The 13,808-nt window shown below is 41.4% G+C and overlaps 1 long non-coding RNA gene across 2 annotated transcripts in view; it reads right to left on the reverse strand.

The window, feature by feature from the left end:
* Positions 1-1,857: 1,857 nt before the first annotated feature.
* Positions 1,858-13,808, reverse strand: part of LOC131493061 (uncharacterized) — a 30,098-nt gene continuing 18,147 nt past the window's right edge. For both annotated transcript variants that reach the window (XR_009252439.1, XR_009252437.1), the window contains one exon: positions 1,858-2,369. This is a non-coding gene — a long non-coding RNA (uncharacterized LOC131493061). The remainder of the gene's footprint in view (positions 2,370-13,808) is intronic.

Genomic DNA, 13,808 nt, shown 5'->3' on the forward strand with positions numbered 1-13,808 from the left:
CCAGTATCTGTAGAAGGCATCATGTGAGTACTTTCCACAGCAATGGGAATAAGTCTGTCCACACCACTCACCTGGACCCCATTACAAGTATACCTGTTAGGTAGTATAATTTGAGGTCCCAGTCTTGTATTTTTTTTTTTTTTTTGCAAAACTGGGAATTAAACATGTGAACTTGGTCTCAAATAAATGTCATTTGTTGGAATTCAATTGAGATACACTGTCTCTCCTATCCCTGTGGAAATAATAATCCAGCTTCCAGCTACTTTAATATTATGTAAAGTCCTAGTTAAATAACAAAAACAAAAACAAACAAACAACAACAAAAACCACCTGCCCTGAGATCCACCCTGACTCCTCTCATGCAGGACCCTAGCTAATGCTAAAAGCGTAATATGATTTTTATGAAGAGGGGGATGTTCCTTGACATGAAATAAAACACGCTGTTATTAGAAGGAAACCAGAGGAGCTTATGAAGGTTCAAAATCTTCCCCATATTTTTCTGGTTTGCTAAATAGAGAACTGATGAATCACATGAATGGGTGTGCTCATGTTCCTCTCCCCAGCTCCAAGCTCCTCTCCTTTTGGGAGGGGGCGGCTTGAAATGTAGAGCACTCTCTCAGCCTGCTTTCAACCCTCTGGTCTCCCTTCAAAGCAGTAGAAGTCTAGAAACTGTTACAAATTTTCCCCTGATCTGACTGGAGACACAGTTTCAGGAGAGAAGAATCAAACAGCCTACATCAGTCAGAATTCCCCAGAGAAGAAGAATCACATATATGTAGGGATATATATACAGATAAGAGATAAGAGAGAGACAATAGGGTATATTTTATTTTTGTAAAATATAATATGTATTTAAATATTATATATTTAAATATTATATATTTTTAAATATATTTCCATATATATATTTTATAAATAAAGACATTTGTTTCAAGAAATTGGCTCATGCAATTGTGGGAGCTGGTAAGCCCAAAACTCCTAAGGCAGGCCAGTATGCTAGAAATTCAGGCAAGAGTTGCAGTCTTGAGTCCAAAATCTATAGGGAAGACTAGCAGGCTGGAAAGCACAGGCAGGATTTTTATGTTACAGTCTCAAGGCAAAATTCTTTCTTCTCCCCCAAACCTTAGTTTCTATACTTAAGATCTTCAACTGATTATGTGAGTACCACTCACATTATCAAGGGCTATCGCTTTCATCTCAAGTCAACTGTAATTGTAAATGTTAATAACATCTACAAAATACCTTCCTGACAATATCTAGACTAGTGTTTGATCCAACAACTAGGCACAATAGCCTAGCCACGTTGACAATTGAAATTAAGCATCATGCATCAGTCCTACTGGTGTGTCAAATTGTTGATCTTCCAGAAATTAATTCTTTACATATCATTCTACCAGGTTAATAAATATGTGATTTTTCATGTTCTAAAATAAATTCAAGAAATGTCAAAATGATTGCTTCATAAATAGCACAGACCCTTTAGAGGAGAAAATTGTGTTGCAAGCTTTAGAGTTGTTTAAAGATAAAAGAAAATCTCTAAAGCATTGCAAGGTCCTTAAATATAGGAATAAATTATAGGACTAAATGTAGAAATAAATTGGAATTTGAAAACATTCTAAGGGTAGATGTCTGATACTGTTATCACTGCAGAAGTATACGACTTCTGGAATTGAAGCAACACAGCTAAAGCCAACACACACACAAGACATGCTATACCAGCAGGTTTTTCCCTTTTACAGGAAAGAGAAGTACAACCTTTTAAAGAAGTTTACATTCTCTGTGATTGCTTTGGCTTCAGTAAATAAGATCGAGAAGAAAATGAAGGTGTTTCATAGTCGCCAAAAATTCAACAATAGACAAAATGTGGAACTGATTTATTTTATGACACCATAAATTCAACATCCTATTGTTCTAAAAGTGCCTTTCATTTGTTCGTGAGTGTTGTTATTCAACATGATCACATGCCTGCTATGTCCCAGGTTCTCTGCTGGTTACTGGCGATGCAGTGTTTCCAGCATCATGGCAGTGATACACAGAAGGAATTGCTTGTGTTTATAAAATACATGTGAGGCAGAGAGATAACATTTTTTTTTTTGTGCATAAATACATAAACATTGCCTGAATGGCTATACCATCACCTTCCAGATAGGTGCGTTGGCCAAGCTGGGTCAACAACATTTGTGTATGCTTAGTAACGTCCCTCTTTGAAGTATGTCTACCTCCCAACACACCCACCATGCTCCCGGATCCATCATTTTTCTTTCTTTCCTGGTTGCTTTGAGTTTTTCCTCAAAGTAGCACAGATCATCCCTTATTTGTTTGTATCTGTTTCTTGTTCATCATTATATCCCCTGTTCTTGGCACAATGCCTAGAAAAGGAAAAGAGATGAATAGTTATTTGTTGAGTGAATGAACGAATGGTAATTCACAGTTGTATGAAATCCAAAACGTGCCCTGAGTCAGGGGATGAGGAAAATATACCTTACTCCCTGACCAAACAGTCATCCCCAACCATAGGCTATCTACATTACTATCTTTGAAAAAGATACATCTTTGAGAGTAGAAAACCCATAAATGGACCCAAAACTATATAGTCAACTAATTTTTGACAAAGCAGGAAAGCATATCCAATGGAAAAAAAAGTCTCCTCAACAAATGGTGCTGGGAAAACTGGACAACAACATGCAAAAGAATGAAACTGGACCACTTTCTTACACCATACACAAAAACAAATTCAGAATGGATTAAAGACCTACATGTGAGACAGGAAACCATCAAAATCCTAGAGGAGAACACAGGCAGCAACCTCTTTGACACCAGCCATAGCAACTTCTTACTAGACATGTCTCTGGAGGCAAGGGAAACAAAAGCAAAAATAAACTATTGGAACTTCATCAAGATAAAAAGCGTCTGCACAGTGAAGGAAACAACTAAAAGGAAGCCTTAGGAATGACAGAAGATATTTGCAAATGACATATCTGATAAAGGGTTAGTATCCAAAATCTATAAAGACCTTATCAAACTTGACACCCAAGAAATAAATAATCCAGTTAAAAAATGGGCAAAAGACATGAATAGACACTTTTCCAAAGAAGACATCCAGATGGCCAACAGACATATGAAAAGATGCTCAACATCCTTCATTATCAGGGAAATACAAATCAAAACCACAATGAGATACCACCTCACACCAGTCAGAATAGCTAAAATTACCAACCCAGGAAACAATAGATTTTGGCAAGGATGAAAAGAAAGGGGAACCCTCTTACACTACTGGTGGGAATGCAAACTGGTGCAGCTACTCTGGAAAACAATACGAAGTTTTCTCAAAAAGTTAAAAATAGAACTACCCTCTAATCCAGCAATTGCACTACTAGGTATTTTCCCAAAGGATACAAAAATACTGTATCAAAGGGGCACATGCACCCCAAGGTTTATAGCAACACTATCAACAATGAAAAATTATGTTAAGAGCCCAAATGTCCATTGACTGCTGAATGGTTAAAGAAGATGTGGTATATATACACAATGGAATATTACTCAGCCATAAAAAAGAATGAAATCTTGCCATTTGCAATGATGTGGATGGAGCAAGACTAAGTGAAGTAGGTCAGAGAAAGACAAATACCATATGATTTCACTCATATGTGGAATTCAATAAACAAAACAGTTGAACATAGGGGAAAGAAAAAGAGAGAGAGAGAGAGAGAGGCAAACCATAAGAGAGAATTTTAACTATAGAGAACAAATGGAGGTTTGCTGGGGGGGAGGAACGTGGGGGGGGGGTGATGGGCTAAATGGGTGATATGTATTAAGGAAGGCATTTGTTGTGATGTGCTCTGGGTGCTATGAATCACTAAATCCGACTCCCGAAACTAATATTACACTATATGTCAACTAACTAGAATTCAAATAAAAACTTGAAATACTAAAAAAAAAAAAAAGAGAGAGATCCATGAAGTATAAGAACAATGGGGACCCTCTCTTCACCTGAGAGAATTAAGCTCTAATGGCCTGAAGCATCTACTATATCAGAAATTAACTTCTCTCTTATGCATCTAGAATGTTCTATGTCATCTTTAGGAAAACTGTGAAAATAGTCACCCAAATCATTTTCTGTGGTCAGTTGGGAAAGGCTGAGTGGAGGTATCCCCATGCCTGAGCGGCAAGTCTTCTATGCTGTGTAATTGCAATTATGCTGAGTCACTATAGATAATTACTCTTCATTATTGGCTAATTTCTTCTATTTCCTGGTATTCTGTTTAACCCTGCCCAGCTTAATTCTATATTGGTGGCAGGAACCTATACTTTAAGCCTGCTGTTTTAACTCCTCACTATTAGGGAACACTTCCTTTCTCAAGTCCTCTTTGTCCATTTCAGTACTGCATACTATGGGGAGCTAGGCATGGGGGGTTCCATGCTTCTGGTCCAGGTCATCATGCAGTTTCTGATATTTCTCGGTAGGCCACAGAACACAGTCAGTGCCAAGAATTTCAGGAGATTGGAGCGGGGAGCCTAGAACCCCATGGTGAAGTCTGTTGCAGAGCATACAGCACTAGGAGCTAATCCAGGGACAGCCAGAACACCAGGTGGAGGAGGGAGCGAGCAGGACTGAGCGTTCCCGTGCAGTGGAGGCCTGCTGGCCGGCTGACTCACCATCACTCTCCTGAGAAAAACAGGACTCCCTCTCCCTCTGCTTTGCTGCTCTTGGGAGGAGCCCAAACCCCAAGGCAGCTGGGACAAGAAGGTGAAAACAAGGCTTTTTGATCACTTTATATGAAGCCTTGATATAAGGAGACGAGAGCCTATTTCCTTCTATTTCCCTCAAACAAAATATGGCTCAGCAGTTTGCTTAATCAGAATACATCCTGGCTATTTTCTCGGCTATTTTACCACTTTAAGTCCACCAACCACTCTTTTAAGACAGATGTGACAGGAACAGTACAACCTGTATGTCTCTTCAGGAACAATAACTACAGAATTATTATAGATACAGGAGATGCACGCTTTTCATATATCCTTGTTTTGCTGCTGAATTTCTAAAGTTCAGATCCTTATCTAAAATTTCCAGTAGTATATATAACAGCCTAGGGGCACCTGGGTCGCTCTGTTGGTTAAGCGTCTGCCTCTTGATTTCAGCTCAGGTCACTATCGATCTCATGGTCATGAGATCAAGCCCACCAGGGGGCCCCATGCACAGAACCTGTTTGGGGTTCTCTCTCTCTGCCCCTCCCTGACTCATGTGCGCTCTCTCTCTCTCTCTCAAAATAAAGAAATAAACATTTAAAAAATAAAATAAAATAAAATAAAGCAAAATTGTTCTCTAATACCACTTGGGGGCTAAGTGATACTGGTAAATAAAATAAGTCATTCAATTAGGTTTTTCTTTGTGTCTGAAAGATGTTTGCTATCATTTAATAGGTTTAGAAATAAAAGATCAGCCCTACACAGACTGCTCCCCTCCTCAAAGATCTAAGTCAGCTGTGGATGTGTTGACCAGACCAAGAAGGTCCCCATTTGGGGTAAGTCACTGAGGAAAATGAGATGAAGCATACTTCCATGCTTCTTGATGGTTTTTTCTCTTCGGAGAAACTGTTGGAATAATAGTCTATGTGGTCATCCAAACACTGTACTTATGAAACATGAATATATAACAGCAATAAAAGCAAATACAGTTGATCTTTGAACAGCATGGGTTTGAACTGCGCAGACCCACTTAAGTGTGGATTCTTTGACTAAAAATGGATTTCTCTTCCAAATGGTTTCCTTAATAACGATTTCTTTTCTCTAGATTACTTTATTGTAATAATATAGTATAGAATACCTTCAACCTACAAAATATGTGTTCGTTGACTGTTGATATTATCGGTAAGGCTTCCTGTCACAGTAGGCTATTAGTAGTTACGTTTGGGGGGAGTTAAGGTTATACATGAATTTCTGGCTGCATGGGGCTCTGAATGCTCATGTTGTTCAAGGGTCAGTCTACCAGACCACTTACTGTGAGCAAGCAGGTACCATAAACCTTTTACATATATCATATCATGGAGTTCTGATAAAAACCCCATGGAAGGGATGCCCCTATTCATCTCATTTCACATATTAGGAAACTAAGGCACTGAGAGATAAGTAAGCTTCAGTCACACAATAAGTACGTTGGAAAGATATTGAAATAAAAAGAGTTGGGAGAGAATACTACCTCTGGTCACCAAATTTTGTTTCCATCACCACTTAATTAAAATTTGGCTCAGGAAAGTGTTCATATTCTCAACAAAAGAAGAAAACCAAAAACCTCCTTGCCTTAGGCCAGGCCTGCCCTCCTAGCTATTAGCAGCTTGCATGTTACAATAGACATGCATCCTCCTGCTGACAAAGTTAAACTGAGGTTCGTTCTCACTAAATATTCGTGCTGTGGGTAAAGAGAACTGCTCTCTGTGTATGTGGACTGGGTTATCAGGGGTGATTTCATATTCTTTCTCTTTCTGCATCAGAAGCAGAATAATGGAGACTTCTAAAATCCCCGAGTCCCCAGAATGGTCATTCTAGCCATTATCATCTCCCTGCCCAAAAACTTAGTAAGAGACCAGGTCTCTGGTTTATTCAAACAACCAGAGAGTTCCTTGGTATAGCGCTTCATGCTCTGGCTACCCTGTGCTTAGAAAGGATGCTTCCTTACTGGGACCTCGTCCCTATACATTTAAAAAGGACAACTTATTATTACTTTTTTAATGTTTATTTTATTTTTCAGAGACAGAGAGAGAGAACAAGCAGGGGAGGGGCAAAGAGAGAGGGAGACAGAGGATCCGAAGCAGGCTCTGCGCTGACTGCAGAGAACCTGATGCGGGGTTCAAACTCGTGAACCCTGAGATCATGACCTGAGTCAAAGTCGGTCGCTTAACTGACTGAGCAACCCAGGCGCCCCTAAGAAGGGCAATTTATTTTTTATTTTTTAAATAGTTCTTTTTTTTTTAACATTTATTTATTTTTGAGACAGAGAGAGACAGAGCATGAACGGGGGAGGGGCAGAGAGAGAGGGAGACACAGAATCTGAAACAGGCTCTGGGCACTGAGCTGTCAGCACAGAGCCCGACGCGGGGCTCGAACTCACGGACCGTGAGATCATGACCTGAGCCGAAGTCGGACGCTCAACCAACTGAGCCACCCAGGCGCCCCAAGAAGAGCAATTTAGAAAGAGCAGTTTTATTTTTATTTAAAAAAATTTTTTTAATGTTCTTTTTGAGAGAAAGAGACAGAGCGTGAGGGATAGGGACAGAGAGAGAGGGAGACACAGAATCAGAAGCAGGCTCCAGGCTCTGAGCCGTCAGCACAGAGCCCAATGTGGGGCTCAAACTCACGAACCTTGAGATCATGACCTGAGCTGCAGTTGAATGCTCAACTGACTGAGCCACCCAGGCGCCCCTAGAAAAAGCAGTAGTTTTATTTTATTTTATTTTATTTTATTTTATTTTATTTTTTTAATTTTTTTTTTTTTTTTATTTTTTTTTTTTATTTTTTGGGACAGAGAGAGGCAGAGCATGAACGGGAGAGGGGCAGAGAGAGAGGGAGACACAGAATCGGAAACAGGCTCCAGGCTCCGAGCCATCAGCCCAGAGCCTGACGCGGGGCTCGAACTCACGGACCGCGAGATCGTGACCTGGCTGAAGTCGGACGCTTAACCGACTGCGCCACCCAGGCGCCCCATATTTTTTTAATTTTTTTAACGTTTATTTATTTTTGAGACAGAGAGAGACAGAGCATGAACAGGGGAGGGTCAGAGAGAGGGAGACACAGAATCTGAAACAGGCTCCAGGCTCTGAGCTGTCAGCACGGAGCCCAACGTGGGGCTTGAACTCACGGACCGTGAGATCATGACCTGAGCCGAAGTCGGCCACCTAACTGACTGAGCCACCCAGGCGCCCCAAAAGCAGTAGTTTTAAAATATAGTTACTGCTGCCCTCACTAGTACTTGTGCAACTATCTTGTACATTTTAAGTGAGCCTTTTTTAACCTAAACCAATTATACAGACCATGGTCTCCAAAATAATATTTGCCACATTTGGGACGCCTAGATGGCTCAATTGGTTAAGCAACTCACTGTCGAGAGTTTGAGCCCTGCATCCAGCTCTGTGCTGACAGCCCAGAGCCTGGAGCCTGCTTTGGATCCTGTGTCTCCCTCTCTTTCCGGCCCTCCCCTACTCACGCTCTCTCTCTCTTTCTCTCAAAAATGAAATAAACATAAAAAATTTTAAATTCAAAATATTTGCCATATTTTAAATACTAGGCAAATTCAAGGTAACAAATGGCCTCAGGTTCCACTAGGTACAACAAGGAAATTTTATAGCTCCTTAGCTTGTGTTTTAGTTCCTGATGTTGCTCCCCAAATGATGAAGCTAATTTAATTAAGTATCTGTTAAAGTAATGACCCATTTAGTGCTGGAAATGGGAAACAACACACATCATTTCTCCCCCTCCCCCCATCCCTATCTGCCCTTGAACCTAAGGGATATGACCATCTCATAGACAATGCCCTGTGGGCTTAAGAAATAGAACAGGTCAGAGAATTCTCAGACTAATCTTAAGTACATGGTTTATTATAGGGACCCACAGGTATAAGTCTGAGCGGACACATTACAGAGAAAAGTCAGGATGATTAGAGGCTTCACAATGCAATAAAACCTATAATCAATGACAGCTAACTTTGAATACTCATCTTGTGCCAGGCTCCTTTCTAAATGCTGTGTATGTTTTTGTTCATTTAGTCTTCATAGGCAAATGATGGAATTGGTACTATTCTTATCATCCACATTTTACATATGAGAACACTGATGGACAGAAAAGTTAAGTAACTTTCCAAGGTCACACAGCTAGTTGGAGGCAGAGTCAAACATTTGGATCCAAGCATTCCAGCCTCAGGATCCTTGAACTTAGCCACTATATTTCAACTTCTTGTCAGAATAGAAGTTTAACGTTGACTGTCCTCTTCTTTGTGACCTCAGAGATGTAAAGAAAGGAATGATCAAATTACCTGAGGGTTCATCGAGAGGGTGAATTTCAGAAAACCCTGTGTTTGAGTTTTCATTTGTTTTTGAAGGGAGACATCATTTTTTGATACTGGAAAAAAAGACTCCTTATCATAATTATCATAATGTTTGCCTAGCGGAGAACCTGTAGACACATATATGTGACCTTCCAGGGCAGGAGTAAACAACAGTTAAGGCCCCTATTTGTACTTATAGCTATGACAATTGAAGAAGCCAGTGAACTCCAAAAGCACCAACATAGGTCACAAATGATAGAAGCAGAGCAGCATACCTGGAGGGTGATGGGTTTCTGAGTCCATTTTATGCCACTACATCCAATCGGTATGGATTTGTTGATAGAACCATTCAGTTCCAACCTTTCAGTATTCCTGACATTTACTTAGACCCAAGGAGCAAAGAGGAAATTTCACTGTAGTCTACAAAGGCAATCAAGTCATTGGACCATCTCCATTGCAGAGTTTCAAACTAGCAAATGCCATTTTTCTTTGGAGAGCTAGGATGATTCTGGAACTTTTAGAGCCTAGAATATAAACCGGAATATAAGGAGAGACTGAGCCTTATTTATCTTGCTCACTTACGTGTCACAGGTGCCTAGAAGCACGCCCAGCAGATAGCCGGCACTGAATGCACTGAGTGAAAGTTGGTCAGTGAATGAGTTGGGACAACAGACTTCTCTGAGTCTGGTTCCATTCCTGGTTTAAGGGAAATGGGTAGCACCCTTACACAAGTTTATTCTAGAATTCCTTCTGTGGGATTTGCAACTTGAAAACATGACAGAGAAGGGAAGTCTTTGCTCAAACGTATATACCCCTAAGACTATTTCAGCAGTCCCAGGATTGTAGAGTATAATACTGACATTTGATCACTGGTTGAAAGTAAAGACATCCACCCATCTTATATGAGAAAACATATGGGAGAGGTTAGCAGAGTGCCTGACTATAAGGAAGTGCCTAATAAATGGTTAGAAAGGGTCCAGTGGAAACATGCTGAATACTCCTTCATTCTGAGGTTCATTCTCATGTAATATTTCTACCATTAAAATCACATGGACTAGTTGATTACCAATTTTTCTCTTAAACAGTCTGTTTGTGTCCCCTGCAGGTCATTGAAACTCTCAGAAAAGAATTCTGATATCTTCTAGCAACGTGCCAAGGGAGCCCTGGCAAGACTAGGACACATCACCACAGCACTGGGAGGTCAGTTGTGTTATGCTCATAAGGAGAATATGTTTCACTAAATGAAAGAATGTATGTGGTTTCCAGAAATACTTAGCTTGTTTCTAAGCCAGGGGTCCTCATTTCTGTTATTCTCAGGCTGCCTTTCCAAACAACTCTAATGAAAAGAGCTCTTGACTTTTCCATACCATGAGGATTCTGATCTAATGTGTTACTCTAATATCAACACATTCAGGAGCCTCTTGGTCTCTCCATCCCACTCAGGAATTTTGTTTCCTGTACTGAGAGAATCTGACTTAGTCACAGAAAATATCTGTGCTTATTTGGTGATTTGAGTCATAAAATACCAAAGACATGTGTTACAGATAAAAACATTTAATTAGCTTAAAACGATTATTGCACACACTAGCAATGTGATCCTAACAGGTAGACTGTTGGATTTCAGGAGTAAAGGAAGGGAAATGAGGCAAATATTTTTAAATTCATACAATGTACCAGAAGCTAGGTGCACTTCACTACTGGCTTTTACTGAGCTTAACAGGTGCCAAGCTCTATGCTACACATTTATGCCCATGCTCTCTCATATAATCATCACACCTATTCTTTGATGTTGGTTAAATAGATCCCTCTTTTCCAAGTGGGGAAACCACAGTAGGAAAGGGATAACTTGCCCAAGGTTCCTTATCTAAGAAGTGGTGAATTCAGAACTTAAACCCTAAAATCTGGGTCCGAAATCTAAGATTTCCCATGCTACAATTTCACGTGCCCTACTATTGACTTAAGCAGATGGTAAAATCTTGACCCTTATAATTGGAAAGAGTAGGGGTAGAGGATACAAGTTTTACAACAACAGATACTATCACATAGGAGGACAACCGCATGGCCTCTCTCTACCCCCGAGATGGAAGACGCAGCCCCAATTCTCTGTCAAATGAGAAATAAGCTAGATCTTGACCTTGCTTGAACCAGAGATCAACAGGTTCTAACAGAACTCTGAAATCCCAGAGTCCCCACTGACAATGATTTTGTTGTGTTTGTATCATGGTCCAATTTCAGCTCAACGGGTCACATAAAGCAAGTTTTCCTCACTCACTCACCATCTTCTCCTAGCTCATGGCTTTTCCTCCAAAACCTTCTCTGGGTCTTTTCATAAATAGGTTTCATAATCAGAAATATAAGGAGAATCACAGCAATGCCAATTCCACCCCCAGGACTGGTTCCTGAAGGCATGCTTTAGACCCTTCACTTGTTTTTCACAAGAGTAGAAATAACTGGGCTGTGCTAGGTCTATTTTTATGAAATTATTCTGAAGAACAGTCATTATGTTGGGAAGATTCTACCTTCTCCATCTCCATGGACTGTGGCTAAATGAGGACAGCGGATTGTGAAAAAGCAGTCGTAAGCCTTTAGAACCACCGCATCGCATACAGTAGTTGGTTTCTTAACATGTTTCAGCGGGCATGGCCTGGAAGCCCAAACTAAAAAGAAAAATATCCATTGTTAGCTCTAATTTAATAACAATTCTTCTCTATAATTTCCGGCACTATGTGACGTGCTAAGGGAAAAAAAAAATTCTTATAAACATAAATTTGCATCATAAAAGCAAATGTCATGATTATTAAAGATGGGATAGTCTGCCAGTTGCTGGAATTTTTTAAAGTTTATTTATTTATTTTGAGAGGGGGGTGGAGAAGGTAGAGAGAGAGGGAGGAAGAGGGAAAGGGAGAGGGAGAGAGAGAGAGACAGAGACAGAGACAGAGACAGAGAGACAGAATCCTCAGCAGGTTCCACGCTGTCAGCGCAGAGCCTGACACGGGGCTCAGACTCACAAACTGTGAGATCATGACCTGAGCCGAGATCAAGAGTCAGACGCTTAACCGACTGAGCCACTCAGGCTCTGCGGGATATTTGTTTATATGATGGGTCCCAGAGCACGGGGAGTGGGGGCTGCGGGGGGGGTTGGGGGTGGACTTGTGCGGTGCATGGTTTCCCCATTGAGATCTTCTGTCTAATCCTGCTCCTGCTGGTAGAATTCACTTCGTTTACATAAATGTCATCTCCAAACTGTGTGGATGAGACCAAGTGGTTTGTAAGGTTCTCCAGGAGCCTCGAACTCCAGAGGCTCCTTCTAATCCCTCTACCCCGTTCACACCCAGGCTTCTTCACCTCTTCCCCTTCCCACTGCAAACACCACCGGAAGCAGTAGTGATTGTGTGAACTGGTCTGGTCGCCTGACTCCAGGATGCTGATGGGGCCACTTACACCACAGGGCAGGGTCATCATGCAGGGGAATGCACACTCAGGAGCGGAATGCACTTGGAAGTGGCTTTCCTTTCCTGCTCTCAGGCTTGCAGCTGGAGGGGGAAGAGGACCCAGGGCTTGCTCTCTGCACTGCTCCGCCCCCTCTTCTCTGTCAACAGCCAAGCCGGAACCCACGCCTCCAGATGAAGCTTAGGCCATCTCAGGCACTGGGTTGGAAACAATCGCATTTTTCCCCGTAGTCTCTCTCTTTTCTCTCTCTCCACTGTGTTCGATTCCCCTGCAGCTGGCAGGTGAAGGATTGGGTAACTAGCTGGGGGAAAATGAAACATTGTGCTCATACGGTCTAGTTGGCTTTACTAGAGTTCCGTGGACTGAGACCTCAAGCTCAAAACCAACTGCCAAACATGTGGTTTTGGCCATTTACTTTCCATGTGTTCCATTTGGGTGTGCCTTCCCAGAGAATATTCTAGGGAGGACAGGACATGGGCTGGATAGGTGGGAGGCAGATGTTCTGAATTCCTTGGCTCTAACACTACTGTCACCAAGAATGGTGCAATTACCAATAAGATGATTTGGAGAAGACTCTTTAATTTGAGAAGCAGATATAAGCAATTTTATCAAAAGTTAGCCTACACCCTAATTAACAGAGTTTGCATAAAATATAAGCTCTTTTTATTTTTATTTTTTTCATGTTTATTTTTTGAGAGAGAGAGAGAGAGAGAGAGAATGAGTGGGGGAAGGGCAGGGAGAGAGGGAGACACAGAATCTGAAGCAGACTTCAGGCTCTGAGCTGTCAGCACAGAGCCCAACATGGGACTCAAATTCACGAACCATGAGATCATGACCTGAGCTGAAGTCGGAGGCCTAACCGACTGAGCCACCCAGGTGTCCCTATAAGCTCTTACATGACAAATATATGGCAACAATTCATTTGTCTGAATTAGTTCACGTATAGCCTAAACCTCTCTCTTTCTCAAAGTATCTCTAGCTCTATCACTTTCTTTCCCCATCTGTCTCTCTCTCTGTCTCTCTCTCTCTGTCTCTCATCCACACACACACACACGCACACACACACACACACACGCATGTGCACGCACACACATATATACTCTACCACGTGACCATGCAGGTACATCACAGCATCACACTGAGAGGGACTGAGAGTCTACTCCTCCTGAACAAGCCATCTGAAGCAGGAAGTCTCCAGAACCAGAGCCCGAAGAAGAAATGATATAATTGGTCTCAGTTTTTCCTGTCTGAAGCCCACATACATGCCCACACTGCAACACACAGCCTCTGGCTTACACACCTGACATATTCCCTCAAATAAGTC

The sequence above is a fragment of the Neofelis nebulosa genome, chromosome 13, assembly GCF_028018385.1.
Source record: "Neofelis nebulosa isolate mNeoNeb1 chromosome 13, mNeoNeb1.pri, whole genome shotgun sequence".
Classification (NCBI taxonomy): domain Eukaryota; kingdom Metazoa; phylum Chordata; class Mammalia; order Carnivora; family Felidae; genus Neofelis; species Neofelis nebulosa.